Genomic DNA, 14,379 nt, shown 5'->3' with positions numbered 1-14,379 from the left:
TTCTTTTCTTTGAACCTTTCAACAAATCAGAAATACCATGTAACTGGTTAAGCCAACATAACATTAATCCAAAAGAAGAAAAGAATGATATACTAGGCTAGACTTCATATAATTAAATGGCACTATAAGACAAAGCATGCTGAATGTGTATACTCAAATTACAAGCTATAAATGGAAAGATCATCTGGGAGAAGCAGTCACTTACCTTCTCCTTCACAAGAGCCAAGGGTGAAGCATCTGAAGGAACTAATGGCCAAACAGCTGGTCTGGGCCAATGTAACAGGCTCAATGAGACACAAATTATTTATATGCTTGAAAATGCTCACCAATTGGCATTCAAGTCAGTCAAAGCTAATCAGTAACTAATGGAACTGAGATCAAAGCATTTAAACTCTTGACAGACAATATGTAGCATTTCAGCCAGTTGAAATAATTATGAAATCCCTACGTCTTAAGTGTCAGGGACACTTGGAGACACATGCATGAATGATAATTGAGAGAAATACCTGTTAGCAGGACTTCTTTATATCTCCATTTCATAACCAATTAAGCACGCAAGCCTCATGAATTCGAACACAGTAGAATTTTAGCATCAGGTATGATAAGTCCATCATTATGACAAGGTGCAGTCTCATTAATTAAAGCAAGGCAGGTAGTTATAACCCAACTCTTCTCAAATAGGAGGGCAAGTTATTTTCATATAGTGATAGTGCCTTTGGAAAGGAAGTTACGAATGAATAACCCCTTTGATGCGACCTCAACTGGACGATTCAACTTGAATAAAAGCCTTGATTGACAAGCAAAGAGATATTACCGCAATTCAAGTTCCCGGACTATATCATCCAGTATAATCCCTGATAAGAGCTTGTAACTCCGGATGAAATTATAACAGAGGTGGCAAAGGTAGATCAAGAATTCAGAAATACCGAAGAAAATACAATGACAAAATGTATGAAAAGAAAATGAAAGATGCTAACATAACACAATATAATACACTACAATTTGTTGAGTTAGATGACTATAGAGTATACAAAGATACCTGGATGAATTAGAAAGAAGGTAATTGAGGCAATAAACATCATATCGATGTAACAAGATATGATAAATATCATGAAAAAGAAAGAAAGAAAAAAAAACTAAAGACATGATGGAAGGCACATATATCGTGCATAAACTGATAACATATATCTATAGTATCATTTCTTTTGACATGATGAAGTATAGGTATACAAAACAAAAAAAATAAAATAAAACCCATACAGCAGATGTACGTGTAATCAATATCACCATAGAAGTAAAGGATTGTCTCATCACATTCATATTAATTTCAACCAGAGATACATTCAGAATTCTGGCTCTTGCTGCGAAAGAAAATGTGTCATAGCAGGAGAGATTCTTGCCTACCTATTGTAACTTCAACCTTTCATAATATTTTATACAGATTATCCTCTGCATACACGTCCTTCTGAGCTTTTACACAAACCAAGGATCACGGTGTTCATGGGTGATTGAAGGTGTTGATTGAATCCTTCAACAAAACCTGATCTGATGCCAGCACAGAACCAGACATTGGATCTGGGATTCACATCTTCAACCAACAAATACGAGCAGAATGACCGAGCCATCAAGGTTGGGTTCTGACATCAGATCTGATCTAACTATGGATTGAAAACATTGTTTGAAACATGTTGAATGTAAATAGAGAGTGAACCAATATACTGTAATTATATTCAGGTATGTGAAGATAAAAAATATAACACGATAATACAGAGTACATCAAATGAAATGGGGAAAAACTATAAGGTTAACTTAAGGACAAGAAGGATTGTAATGAAGAATAAAGGGATATAAGAGAAAGAAAAAAAAAAGAAGAAAAAAAAAATAGCCTACGATTAAATAATCATGCAGGAACAGGCGGTGAGAATGAAAATACAGAAAACCAGATTATCAACATATATCAAAATCACAAAAAAACCGTGGATAAAGGATGAAAGAGAGAAAATAAGGTGTTGGAATCTGAGATTCCGTTGTTGTAGCACCTGGTAGATCGGTCTTGCTATATGCAGACCGATCTCACCATGTGTGCATAAAAAAAAAATGAAGAGAAATGTAATCGTAATAGAACAAGGTAATAAGAGAAAAGGAGTATTTTAAAAAAAAATCTAAAGCGGAAGGGGAGGATTACTCACTGAGGCTTTGCAGGGATGGCCGACCTTTTTGCTGACTGGAGAGCACCAGAGGGAGAGGGGAAAATGAAAGAGAGGATGAGGGGAATCCAGTGGAAAGCGGGAGATGGGGGAGTGCGGGGTGAAGACGATGCGGGGGTGAGGAGGCGGGGCCGTGAAGGAGAAATGGGGAGGTGAAGAAGTGGTTTTTGAAGTAGAGAGAAGGGAAGGAGACTGATGGTGTGGTGAAGACGGATCCTGAGGGTTTTCTTTTCGGTTTGTTAAATAGGGGAGAGAGAAGGATCGAGAAGGTGAGTTTGTTGAAGATGAGCGGTTTGGGGCCTGACCTTGGAGGGTTCGGGCAGATGATGGAGGCGAGCGGGGCTGTTGGCCATGGAAGCTTCCCTAGATTGTTGGGGATCAAGGGTTTAGAAAGGGGATGGTGATGAGAGGGTTCGGTGATGGGCGGTAGAGGAGAGATTCTGGAGAGTAAAAGGGGAACAAGCAAGAGATGAGGGTTTTGTTACGGAGAGATTTCCAAAGTTTTCCAAAAAGAGACCTCTTTAAAAAGTTCTTTCTCAAAACGGGTTCTCCAAAAACCAGTTTTTTGCAATTTTTTGATTTATTTGTTTTTTTTTCGGTATTTCTACATTTTTTTGTATTTTTGTAGTAGAAAACTAAATTTTTTAAAAGAAAACAAAGTTTTAAACACTAAATTTTTGTATTTTTCTGAGAAACATTTACAAAGAGTATTTTTCTGAGAGTTTCAGACCATTTTGGAGAAATTTCTTCAGAAAGTGGGTTTGGACCCAGGTTTTGAGAAAATGTTCGAGTTTTGACACTCGAATCGAGGAATATAATGCAATGGATCAAAACAGATGTCAGAGGAACTGTCCGAGCTATTTAAAAACTATTTTTGGTATTTTCTGTAATTTTAGTTTAAAATTTGGACAACGAGGCTCAGATTTGGATCTGGACAATGAATCCAGACCCGAAATCAATTTAAACATATAAAATGAATTTAATTTTAAGAAATATATTGGAATTTAGATTTAAAAGAGACTCAATTGCTCAAAAAAATGATATCAGGGGCAAAAAGGGAATATTTAAAAGATTTTGAAAAATTTGGGGTGTTCACAATTAAGTTCACACCCAGTATACGTCACCATGTTGTAATGCACCTGTGCACCAACCCACATAGTCATCATCTTGGCACCTCACCAGCTATACCCCATCGCTCAGGAACTCTCTGTTTTACATTGGCCAGCCATCCACGGTTAGTCTCTTTTCGTGCACTTACAGTCATATTCAGTGCTCAAAGCACTGTTGTATGGCCACTTGGAGAACAAATTGCCCCTTTGGTGGCTATTTGTGGTAGTGTTGGATACTGCTACAACACTGCTATCCATGTAAGACCCGCAATTTTTCAGAAAATATCTGAATAAAATTCATGAGGCATTTACCAGTAAAAATAGCATTTTTTCTCAGAATGCGAAACAAATCAATTCCTACGAGCCAGTTATACTTAGGATATTCGTCGAATCACGAATATATGCTCAAACACTCTGGAAGCCATAACTTCCTACCTGAACGAAATCAAAGGATTTCTGCGAGCCAACTTTCTTAGTTACGTCAATACAAAGGGAATGGCGTACTCAGAATTTTTCGGAAAAAAATCGCCGAAAACCCGAAATTCTTGCAGGACCCACGAAAATATTGGTGGGACCCACTGAAATATTTCTCAGAAAATTTTCTAGAATATTCTAGCACCTTTCAGCATCTTCCAGGACCTTCCAACTCCTTCCAGCACCTTCCATGGAAGGGATTCTCAGAAAAGCCCAAGGGTAAAGAGGGGATTCTAAAACTTGGGGCCCAAGTTTCAGAACCTATAAATAGAGGACCCCCCCTCCTTTAGAAAATCGCCAACCCCTCTCTCTCTCCTCCTTTTCCAAACCTCCCCTACCTAGCCTAGCCCACCTGAGCCCACCTGACCTGGTCTGAGCCTGCCTGACTTAGCCAGAGCCTGCTTGACCTGGTCTGAGCCTGCCTGACCTGGTCCTAGCCCACCTGACCTAGGTCTGAACCTACTTGACCTAAGTCTGAACCCAGTTGACTTGACTTGAACCTGGTTTGGTTCAAAGTCAAAGTCAAAGTCCAAGTCCTTTTTCGTCCGAAGTTCGAAGTTGATCCTTTTTTCAAATCGAGCCTCGTTCGAAGCGTTTGAAGCAATCAGAGTCGTTTCTTCCTCAAATTGAAGTAAGTTCGCTTCATTAAACCATCTCTCTCAAGTATTTGATTGTTTGTATATAGCATATACTTTCTGAAGTAGTATCTTGCTTTAGTTCTTGGTTGAGCCCTCTAGGACGCTTCGATGTTCACGCGCTCGCCTCGTAACTATCGTCGGATATATATGTTCGAATGCGCAGTATATGCATTCTTCAAAAATAGTATCTCGCCCTAGTTCTTGGTTAAGCCCTCTAGGACACTTCGGTGTTCACTCGCTCGCCTCGTAACTATCGTTGGATACAGATCTAGGTGTATATCTGATGATTCTGCCGACGCGTCTTATATCGCACAGGCTATGTAATTTACCTTTGTCGTCGTGTCGTATGATGCCAAGGCTCCCTGTTTTCTGTATTTCCGATTATTGCACTTCCGATTATGCAATGTATTTACTTACGCCGTCGCGTCGAACGATACCAAGGCTTCTGTTTTGTTATATATGTAGAATATTTCGTTCAGTTACACACCCTGAATAATATTATATGCATTTCTTTACGCCGCCGCTGTATAAAGCACAGGCTTCTGCTTATACTACATATATAGCGCGTAAATGAGTGTTCAAATGAAGATCAAACTCCAAATCGCCCATGCGATTCCCTGACCACTCCTCGTTCAAAGATTCTGCTTGACGAATGAAGCCCCTATTGGAAAGGCTTCGCTTTTTGGCAAAATGCTCTTTACGTAAAGACTAAGTCAATTACGTATGGCCTGGCTATGGCCAAGGGTTCCTGCAACCTTGATGGATGCAAAGTACGCACAACGGTGCGCATCCATTCTCCGAATTAAGCGTGGTGATTTCCTACCAAAGAGGGGAGATGCCGCTGAAATGGATAAAAGAAACACACACTTTCTCCGTAAAAGAGAGGAAGTGCTGCTGAAATTTCTGAAGAAGCTAAGAAAAGCTCAGAAAGAACGTAGCAGGATACTCTGACATATAGCAGAGTGCTACCCAGTTCATGGTTTGCCCTCTACGACGTAGAAGGGTTCGTCGCACCACTGCCAGTAGAGCAGGGAAAGTGCTGACGAAATGGTCGGCAGAAGAGCTGCCGGAACCAATGGAACGACATAATGATGTCCGTTGATGGAACAATGCTAGATCGGCTCGTATCCTTGTGCCTGCAAGGGCACCTTGCTCGTAAGGGCCGCTGAGCCGGAGTAGAGGTTGCGCCTTGGCTAGGTTTGGACTCGTTGCGTAAAAATACGCCGAGTAGCCGATCTATTTAGATCGAGTCATATGCATGCTCATTGAGAACAGTTACGCAACCAGACTCGTAAGGGCCGAAGAGTCAGAGTGTGTTGTTTCCACCTAAAGAGGTGTGATGCTCGCGGTGGCCGAAGTGCCAAGAGCGGTGTTCTGCATGCATATGAATAAGACTTAAGGTCGCACATACCCCGCGGTTGAAAATCGTGTTAGGGGTACCCCTTCAGTAATGACTGTGTTGGGGCGGACTAAATGGGGTCGGGTACATACTCCCGTAGTGCTGAAAGCACGGGCTGCCTAAATGGCATGCATATTCTGTCCAAGTAATTGTAAGACTGGCAGACCCCTTCAGGAATTATGCTCACTGTGGAATGATAGTGATGGTACAGCCTTGAGTGACACGTATTTTACTTTGGACCTGATAGAGTCCACGATGGCCTCAGTCACTCATGGGTTTTGGGGTCATGGTTATCCTTAAGATCTAAGGATTGAACCCAACTACTGCAAGTAGATGATGCATCCGAATATGGGCCTAGTAGGATTCTCCTAGTTGAAACACACTGCCCTACTATGGATAGGGTCAACAGGCCTTTGGGGTATCTAAAATACATAGAATAATCAACCTCCAGAACGTCGCGTTGATGCCCGGACAATAGCTCTACCTGCGTACTAAAGGCGGGAGCGGTTAATTATCGAAACAATGCATTAGCTTAGGTTCAGCGATGCTTGAATGTATGCGTGGATGGCCGTTGTTGAGTCAGTCCTGTATAACCTTTGTGAAGGTGTCATGTTCGGTATACTACTGGACCGACTGGGCAAAGACCCGTGTTGTATCTGCACGACTAAGCGAAGCTCGAGGAGTTGTCCTTAGATGCGTGGGATACAGATGTGCCAAGTATGAAGACTTGAGCTAAACATCACTTTAAGACCCGAAAGAGGTCATGGCTAAGTCGTGGAGACTTAAGCGGTTATTCAAATCACAGCCCTGAAAAGGCTTGCTCTAAGTCATGAGGACTTGAGCGGATGCTCAACTCATAGCCCTGAGGAGGCTCTTGCGATATACGCTAAGTCTTGGAGGCTTGAGCGTCGTTATTGCGCATTGCGACCCTGAGTGGTCATTATTGTATTTGAGTTGAATGGATGTATGACTGCATGCTTACCAGACCATCAGTGGTTCTGACCCCGTTTAATGGGGATTTCAGGTGTTGGACCTGCGTGGCGATATGTGGAGCAAGGCGGCATCGAGTTCCAGGGTTTCTCTAGACAGATTTTGTACTGCTTCCTTTTATTGAACCTATACTGCTTTTCTAAGCAGTAGTGTTGTAATAAACATGTAGTTTTCGATAAAATGGAACACTTTGGTGGTCAATGAGTTGCTTGGCCACATACCTGCAACGTGCTCGGAGCTTTCTAAAACCGATGACTCATTATCGTCTTATTCCGCTGCTAAAAGCTTTTCTAAGTTCCGCTGCAAAGAAAAAAAAAAAAAAAAGAAATTCATGAAAATTTTAACTTAGCTTTGTTTTGGAAATCCGGGGCGTTACAGAATTGGTATCAGAGCATGTGTCTAAGAAACCTGGTTCAAGATCCGTCGTGTCACGATATCGCACTGTAAGTATATTTTATACTTTCTGTTCTGATCTGGGTGCATCTTTGTATAGATGGCAACTCATGACTCCCGAGGGTACTGCTATCGTTGTGGGATCATGCACGATGAGTGGGTATGCCCGTATGAAGTCCAAGACTGCCAGTATTGTGGCAAAGAAGGGCATTCCGCCAACAAATGCCAAATGAAACATACCGCCGATATGGGTCGGCGGGGATCGCTTGGTCTTAGGGATGAGACCTTGCGTGTTAGTGTGCCACATTACTCCAGTAGAGGGAGTAGCCGTACTCCAGCAACTTCTGATGAACTACCGTCTCTGGTAGGATTTGACTTGAACTTCCTTGAGGGATTTGGTCAATCGCAAGGCTATCAACAGGCATCATGTACGCCTAGCTTGCACAGTTGGGAGGAGGGATGCAACAACTCCTTCTATAATCCCATCATGATTTCAGATTCCTCGAATCAAAGTACTATTATATGGGGGAACAGAGCGGCTTCACCAACGCCGAGTCTAAATGGCCAGGAAGAGGGATACAACCCCTATCATCCCGTTATGGTATCGGATTCCCCGAGCCATGATGCCACTGAATGGGCAAGTGGACCGACATCACTCATCTACACACAAGATTTGCTTGAGAGCGCGGAAGTGCCGCCCAAGCCAAAACTAGTAGTGCCTGCACCAAGGCAATGTGGAAGTAAACGATACTTTGGGTTCTTTGGGTCAAGAAAGAAATCCAGTTCCTAGAAGCGACTGGTCGTGTTTTGGAGTCAATAGACTCATGTACATAGTTTCTCAACGCCTAAAAGTCTGCCAGTGCGGCATGACATTTTGTCTAAGGCGATGCTTGTGTAAATGTGATGTATATTAAGTAAATGAAACTTTGCTTCGATATATACATTGAGAAACTAAAAACAAGTGCTTGTGTGTGCATAGATAAATGGCTCCTACGACGAGGAGAACCATGCCAAGCGAGGAGTCCCATACGCAAGGATTCATGTTGGAAACACTCAACAACCTGGTTATAGCCATCCGTGAAACGAGGCCAGAACCAGTCGCACCACGAAATGAGCACCTGGGAGGAGTGACTTATGAGAAGTTCCTCAAGCTTGATCCACCAGTTTTCATTGGCAGAGCCGATCCGGAGCTCGCAGAGAGTTGGATCGAAGAGACAAAACGTGCCTTCTCGGTACTGGGAGTACCAGAAGAGAAAAAGACCAACTTTGGCACGTATCGGTTGAAAGACAATGCACGGAAGTGGTGGGATACCACTAAACTTATCCAGTTCTCACAAGTCGAAGTCATTCCTTGAACTGACTTTCAGAGGGATTTTATGGATAACTACTTCCCGTTGCATTCCAGAAACAAGAAAAAGATGGAGTTTCTGGAGTTGGAACAAGGCGGTATGAGTCTAATGGACTACACCACCAAATTTCAGAATCTAGAGCGCTACTGCTCTCGATTGTTCGAAACAGACCAAGAAAGGGCCGACAAATATGTGAATTGTCTGCGCGAAGGGCTGCGATCTCGAGTGATAACAAGCATGCCTTCGACTTTTCAGGCTGCAGTAGTAGCAGCTTCAAAAATCCAAGAGGACTGTGCACGATCTAAAGTGATCGTAGCAAAAAAGCCCATAGTGAATGGTGGGAATCGTAAAAGGACGTTCCCAAGTGGCCAGGGTTCACGACAACCCTTTCAAAAGAAGAAGTTCCAAGGAGGGAACAACACTCAACAAGTCGTGAGGCCAAGGCAGAACACAACTCCGAATGGTCAGCAGTCCAACTTCGGCTGCCCAAGGTGTCGTGTGAACCACCCCGGAAAGCCATGTCCTCGTGACATGGGTGGTTGCTTGTATTGTAGCAAGATGGGCCACTTTATAAGAGATTGCGCCAAGAAGGCTGCAGATGAACAGAGGAGTAATGCCGGATCTGCCGGATCCTCTCGACCGGTACCACAGCGTTCGCAGTTCCAACGACCGCCCCCTAGGATCGAACAAAGGCCTGCTGCAGGTCGTGTATATGCTGTAACGACTGAACAAGTCGAAAATGGTGACCTGATTGAAGGCACCATACCTGTTAATGGACATGCAGCTTACGTCTTGTTTGATTGTGGTGCTACTCATACGTTTATCTCTAACGATTTCACCGAACAACTCCACGCCTCGGTGCAACCGATTGATAAAATGATCGAAGTATATAACCCGTTGGGTTCACGCACCAAATGTATCCGGTGTGTGAAAAAATTGGATATTGAGATAGCAGGGCAACACTTGCCTACTGACACCATCCTGATCGATATGATACAGTACGATGTCATTCTGGGAATGAATTGGTTGGCTCAGAATAATGCCAAGATTCTGTGCCGCGAGGGCAGAGTAATTCTATCTCGACCCGGATTGCCTAAGATGGAATATCGGTTATCCAAACCTGTTCCACAGAAAAGGCTCATATCAGCACTTAAGGTACAAAAATACCTTAGGAAGGGTGGTGTGGCCTTCCTGTTGAGTCTCTCGGTGGAAAAATCCAACGACCAACCCCTTGAGAGTTTGGAAGTGGTGCGGGAGTTTCTCGATGTGTTTCCTGAGGAATTGTCAGGACTTCCGCCACTTCGTGAGGTTGAATTTGGAATTCAATCCTTACCTGGAACAGCGCCGATATCCAAAGCCCCGTATCGAATGACGCCAGCTGAACTGAGTGAGTTGAAGTGTCAGTTGGAAGAACTGATGGAACAAGGGTTCATCCGTCCTAGTGTGTCACCGTGGGGAGCCCCAGTGCTGTTTGTAAAGAAGAAGGATGGATCCCTTCGGTTATGCATCGATTATCGGATGCTTAACCAGGCAACTGTTAAAAATAAGTACCCGTTGCCTCGGATTGAGGACTTATTCGATCAGCTCAGAACAGCGAGGGTGTTCTCCAAGATCGACCTTAGGTCTGGGTACCATCAGCTCAGAGTAAAGGAAGAGGATATACCCAAGACTGCCTTTAGAACGAGATACGACCATTATGAGTTCGTAGTAATGCCCTTCGGACTTACTAATGCGCCTGCTGCCTTTATGGATCTAATGAACTGGATATTCAGACCATATTTGGATAGCTTTGTCATCATCTTTATTGATGACATTCTCGTATATTCTGAGAACAAGGAACAGCACATTGAGCACTTGAAAATCGTCTTGAAAACCCTTCAAGATAACCAACTCTATGCTAAGTTTTCAAAATGTGAATTCTGGCTAGATAAAGTGATGTTCCTTGGTCATGTGATCTCAAAAGATGGAATCGCAGTGGATCCTGCGAAGGTGGAAGCTGTGATGGACTGGAAGCAGCCAGAAAATATCACTGAGGTCCGTAGCTTCCTTGGACTTGCGGGTTATTATCGGAAGTTCATACAATACTTCTCCCGAATCGCCGTACCGATGACAAAATTACTGAAAAAGGGAGTCAAGTTTGAATGGACTGACTAGTGTAAGGAGTGCTTTGAGGTTCTCAAACAGAGGCTTACCACTGCCCCTGTCCTTACCTTACCTTCTGTTCAGGGAGGCTTTGTGGCATATACCGATGCCTCAGGAACAGGTCTGGGTTGTGTGTTGATGCAGCATGGCAAAGTAATCGCCTATGTGTCACGACAGTTGAGAGTCCATGAGAAAAACTATCCAACCCACGACTTGGAGCTTGCCGCGGTAGTGTTCGCGCTTAAAATCTGGCGACACTACCTGTATGGAGAGAAATTTGAGGTCATGTCGGACCATAAAAGCATAAAATACCTCTTTTCTCAAAAAGAACTCAATATGCGGCAACGGCGATGGCTGGAATTCCTTAAGGACTATGAATTCACGCTTTCCTATCACCCTGGAAAGGCGAATGTTGTAGCAAATGTCCTTAGTCGCAAGACTGTTGGCACTCTGGCCAGCCTAACCAGACAATGGAAGTTGATGGAGGATTTCGCCTTGCATGTAGATTACATTCTTAGAGAGTAAAATAGTTCAAATAGTGAATAGTGCACTCAAATCAAAACCAGATTTTTACCCTGTCGTACCAGCCTTATTTTCTGTGCAAAAATTCTGTGTTTTCCAAAAAAATTTATTCTATTCACCTGCTAGACGTGTTGTTTGACTGCAGACCAAATTTCAGCTCATTCGGAGTTGATTTGGTCTGATTTTTAAGCGTTTTGTGAAAACCGCTTTTTCTGGTTTTTTAATTTCGGGACTTTCGATATCCTGATTTTTCCCAGTTTTGAAACGCTTATATCTGGAGTTCCAGATACTGTTTTTCAATTTTGTAAAAACTGTCAGATTGTTTAATCTGTCAGTTGCAGAACAGAACAAATTTCAGGAAAATCGGACCTCGTTTGCTCTGTCAAACAGTGGTTTTCCGATAACCTGTCAGAATGCTATTTTACACTAGTTAGGGGCAGTTTCGTAATTTTCTTATTTTCGGCAATTTAGACTTGTTTTCAATAATTTCTGCATTTTAGGAGTTGCATCATCATCATACAGCATTAGTAGAGTTAAATTGGTTAATTTTAGAATTAATTTAGTATTTTATTTAATTTTTGCTTGATAAATAGCATTTGTTTTGTAATTTTCGTAAAATTAGAAATAGTTTTAGTTATTGTTTTAATTGTTAGAATAGAAAACTAACTTTGTATTTTTCTGCATTTTTAGGTTGAAAAGCATATTTAGTGTCCAGGGTTATTGACCAAGTGAGAAGATTCTCTACGTGGCGAAAAGACGGAAATACCCTTGGCGTGGAGCAGAAGACTGATTGCTTGATTACTTTTTTTTTTAGTGATTATTTGTAGTTGTATTAACTTTATAATTGTAGATTGATATTTGTCATTAATAAATTAAATTTTCTAGAAATATTGTATTTAATTCCTGTTCCTTGAGGATTCGACCCATACTTACCACTTTGTGGAAAGTCGGTTTTTATATTTTTGGTTGACGATTTTCCAAAGTTTATTGAAAATAATTGTTTAAAAAAAAAAACTCACTTCAAAATATCAACCAAATTTTGGCACCGTTGCCGGGGAACGGCGAATTAATTACTTTATTTCTTAGAGTTTGATTTATTAATTTGTTTAGTTAGCTAATTAGTTGTTTTATTTTTAGTTAGTAGGATTAGTAAGTGAATATAGGATTAACATAGTTAGTAAATATAGGATTCACGTTCTGTCTTTCTAGGATTCATTTGAAATTCATTCTGCAAGGAGTGATTAGACAAGTGGGTTTTAGAAAAACTTAGTTTGTGATTTCCTGTATTTATCTTTTCAGTACTTTAGAGTAGTTTAATTTGTTATTTCATTTACTTAGATAGATCATTCTGACATAATTAGTTTAGCATATTTGTTTAGTAGTTGTTTATTTTGTGTTATTTACATTTTAGTACCTGTGTAGTTTAGATTTAGAGTTAGGTCGTTTGCTTACATCTGGTCTTAGTACCAGTGTATGCACGTAGACGAGGTCTAGGAACCCCATTACACCCATTTGTTGACAACCCAGAGAGAATTTTACATTCTCATCGAAGTTCGGCAACAATGGCTGACATGGATCCTCCACCTCCACCCCCCGTTCTTTCACGCCCTCTGCGGGAATACTTCATTCCCACAGACTATGTTCAGGCATCCTGCATTCGAAGACCCGATGTAGGAGCGCCGCATTATGAGATTAAGGCCAGCATTATTCAGATGCTTCCATCCTTTTATGGTCTTAGTCATGAGGATCCCTACCGACACTTAGATGAATTCCTCGAAATCTGTTCTACTGTTAAGATACAGAATTTCGATGATGATGCTTTAAGGTTGACTTTATTCCCCTTTTCATTGAAGGACAAAGCCAAGTATTGGCTAAAGTCCTTAGATTCTGTAGAAATAGAGTCATGAGATCAATTGCAACAGGAGTTTCTTCGGAAATATTTTCCCATTGGTCGTACGAACCAATATCGTAGAGCCATCACTAGCTTTTCAGAGCTAGATGGTGAGCGCTTTCATGAGACCTGGGAGAGAATGAAGGATCTCCTCAGAAAATGTCCCCATCATCAGGTGCCGAAATGGCAACTGGTGCAGAGCTTCTACGATGGATTGTCTGACAAGAATCGTCAGATGATCGACTCTTCATGTGGAGGGACATTCATGCTGAAGAGCAAGGATGAAGCATGGAGGTTATTTGATACATTGGCCGAGAATTCTCTCCACCATGCTTCGAGCTCTCATTCTGATAGAGCCACACCTAGCATTGAGAAGAAAGCTGGTGTTCTTGAAGTTGGTCCATCTACTGCACTACAGTGCAAGGTAGACATGATTGCTCAGAAGCTGGACCAGCTTCTCTCAGGACCATCCACTACACAGCAGGTGTGTACTCTTTGTGCCAGTCCGGCACACGAGATCACTGAGTGCCCTTCGGCAGCTCAGTACCCTAAATTTGTTCAAGAACAAGTTCAGGCAGCTCAGGGTTACGTCAGACCGCCGAATAACCCATTTTCATCAACATACAATCTGGGTTGGCGTAACCATCCCAATTTTTCATGGAAGAATCCACAGTCTTCCATGCAGATGCCTACATCCTCTCAGCCAGTTCGGCAGCCATCTTTTACTCAGTCATTTCAAAGACCGAACTATGCTCAGTCTTCTTCTTCTTCTGTTACTTCCCCGATTTAGCAGGAGTCTGCCCCGCAGACATCTTTTGAGGAGAGACTTCTCCAGGCATTCCAAGAGGTGAAAACCTCTAATCAGAACGCCTTTGAGAAGTGTAGCCAGATTTTGAGCTCGCATACGCAGTCCATTGCGAAATTAGAGTCGCAAATGAGACAGTTAGCTGAGGCTATTAGTAGGAGACCCGAAGGTACATTGCCGAGTCAAGCTGTCATGAACCCGAAGGGCAAGGACCAGATGACTGGAGGCCTATTTTATATTGAGACACAGCAGTAGGCCAAATCGGTTATGGCCCTGAGGAGTGGACGTGAGTATCACGTCGAGAGCAGAGAGTAGAGAGAGGATAGAGGAGCCAGAGACCATTGTTTCACCTACGTCGGCTCAATCATCATCCCCATCCCCATCATCACCTTCACCATCTTCATCATCTTCATCCTCAGAGAAGAAGAAGAAGAAGAAGGATAGGAGTGAGCTTTCTCAC

General features: G+C 42.3%; 1 non-coding gene across 1 annotated transcript; it reads right to left on the bottom strand.

Moving 5' to 3' along the window:
* Positions 1 to 13,188: 13,188 nt before the first annotated feature.
* Positions 13,189 to 13,291, bottom strand: LOC149820998 (small nucleolar RNA R71). Its single transcript, XR_016426934.1, has one exon. It is a non-coding gene; the product is annotated as a small nucleolar RNA R71 (small nucleolar RNA).
* Positions 13,292 to 14,379: the final 1,088 nt, after the last annotated feature.

This window comes from Nuphar pumila, chromosome 12 (assembly GCF_984573655.1).
Source record: "Nuphar pumila chromosome 12, dmNupPumi1.hap1.1, whole genome shotgun sequence".
Taxonomy (NCBI): Eukaryota; Viridiplantae; Streptophyta; class Magnoliopsida; order Nymphaeales; family Nymphaeaceae; genus Nuphar; species Nuphar pumila.
The sequence above is the reverse complement of the archived record's forward strand: the minus strand, read 5'-3'. Positions and strand labels throughout refer to the sequence as shown.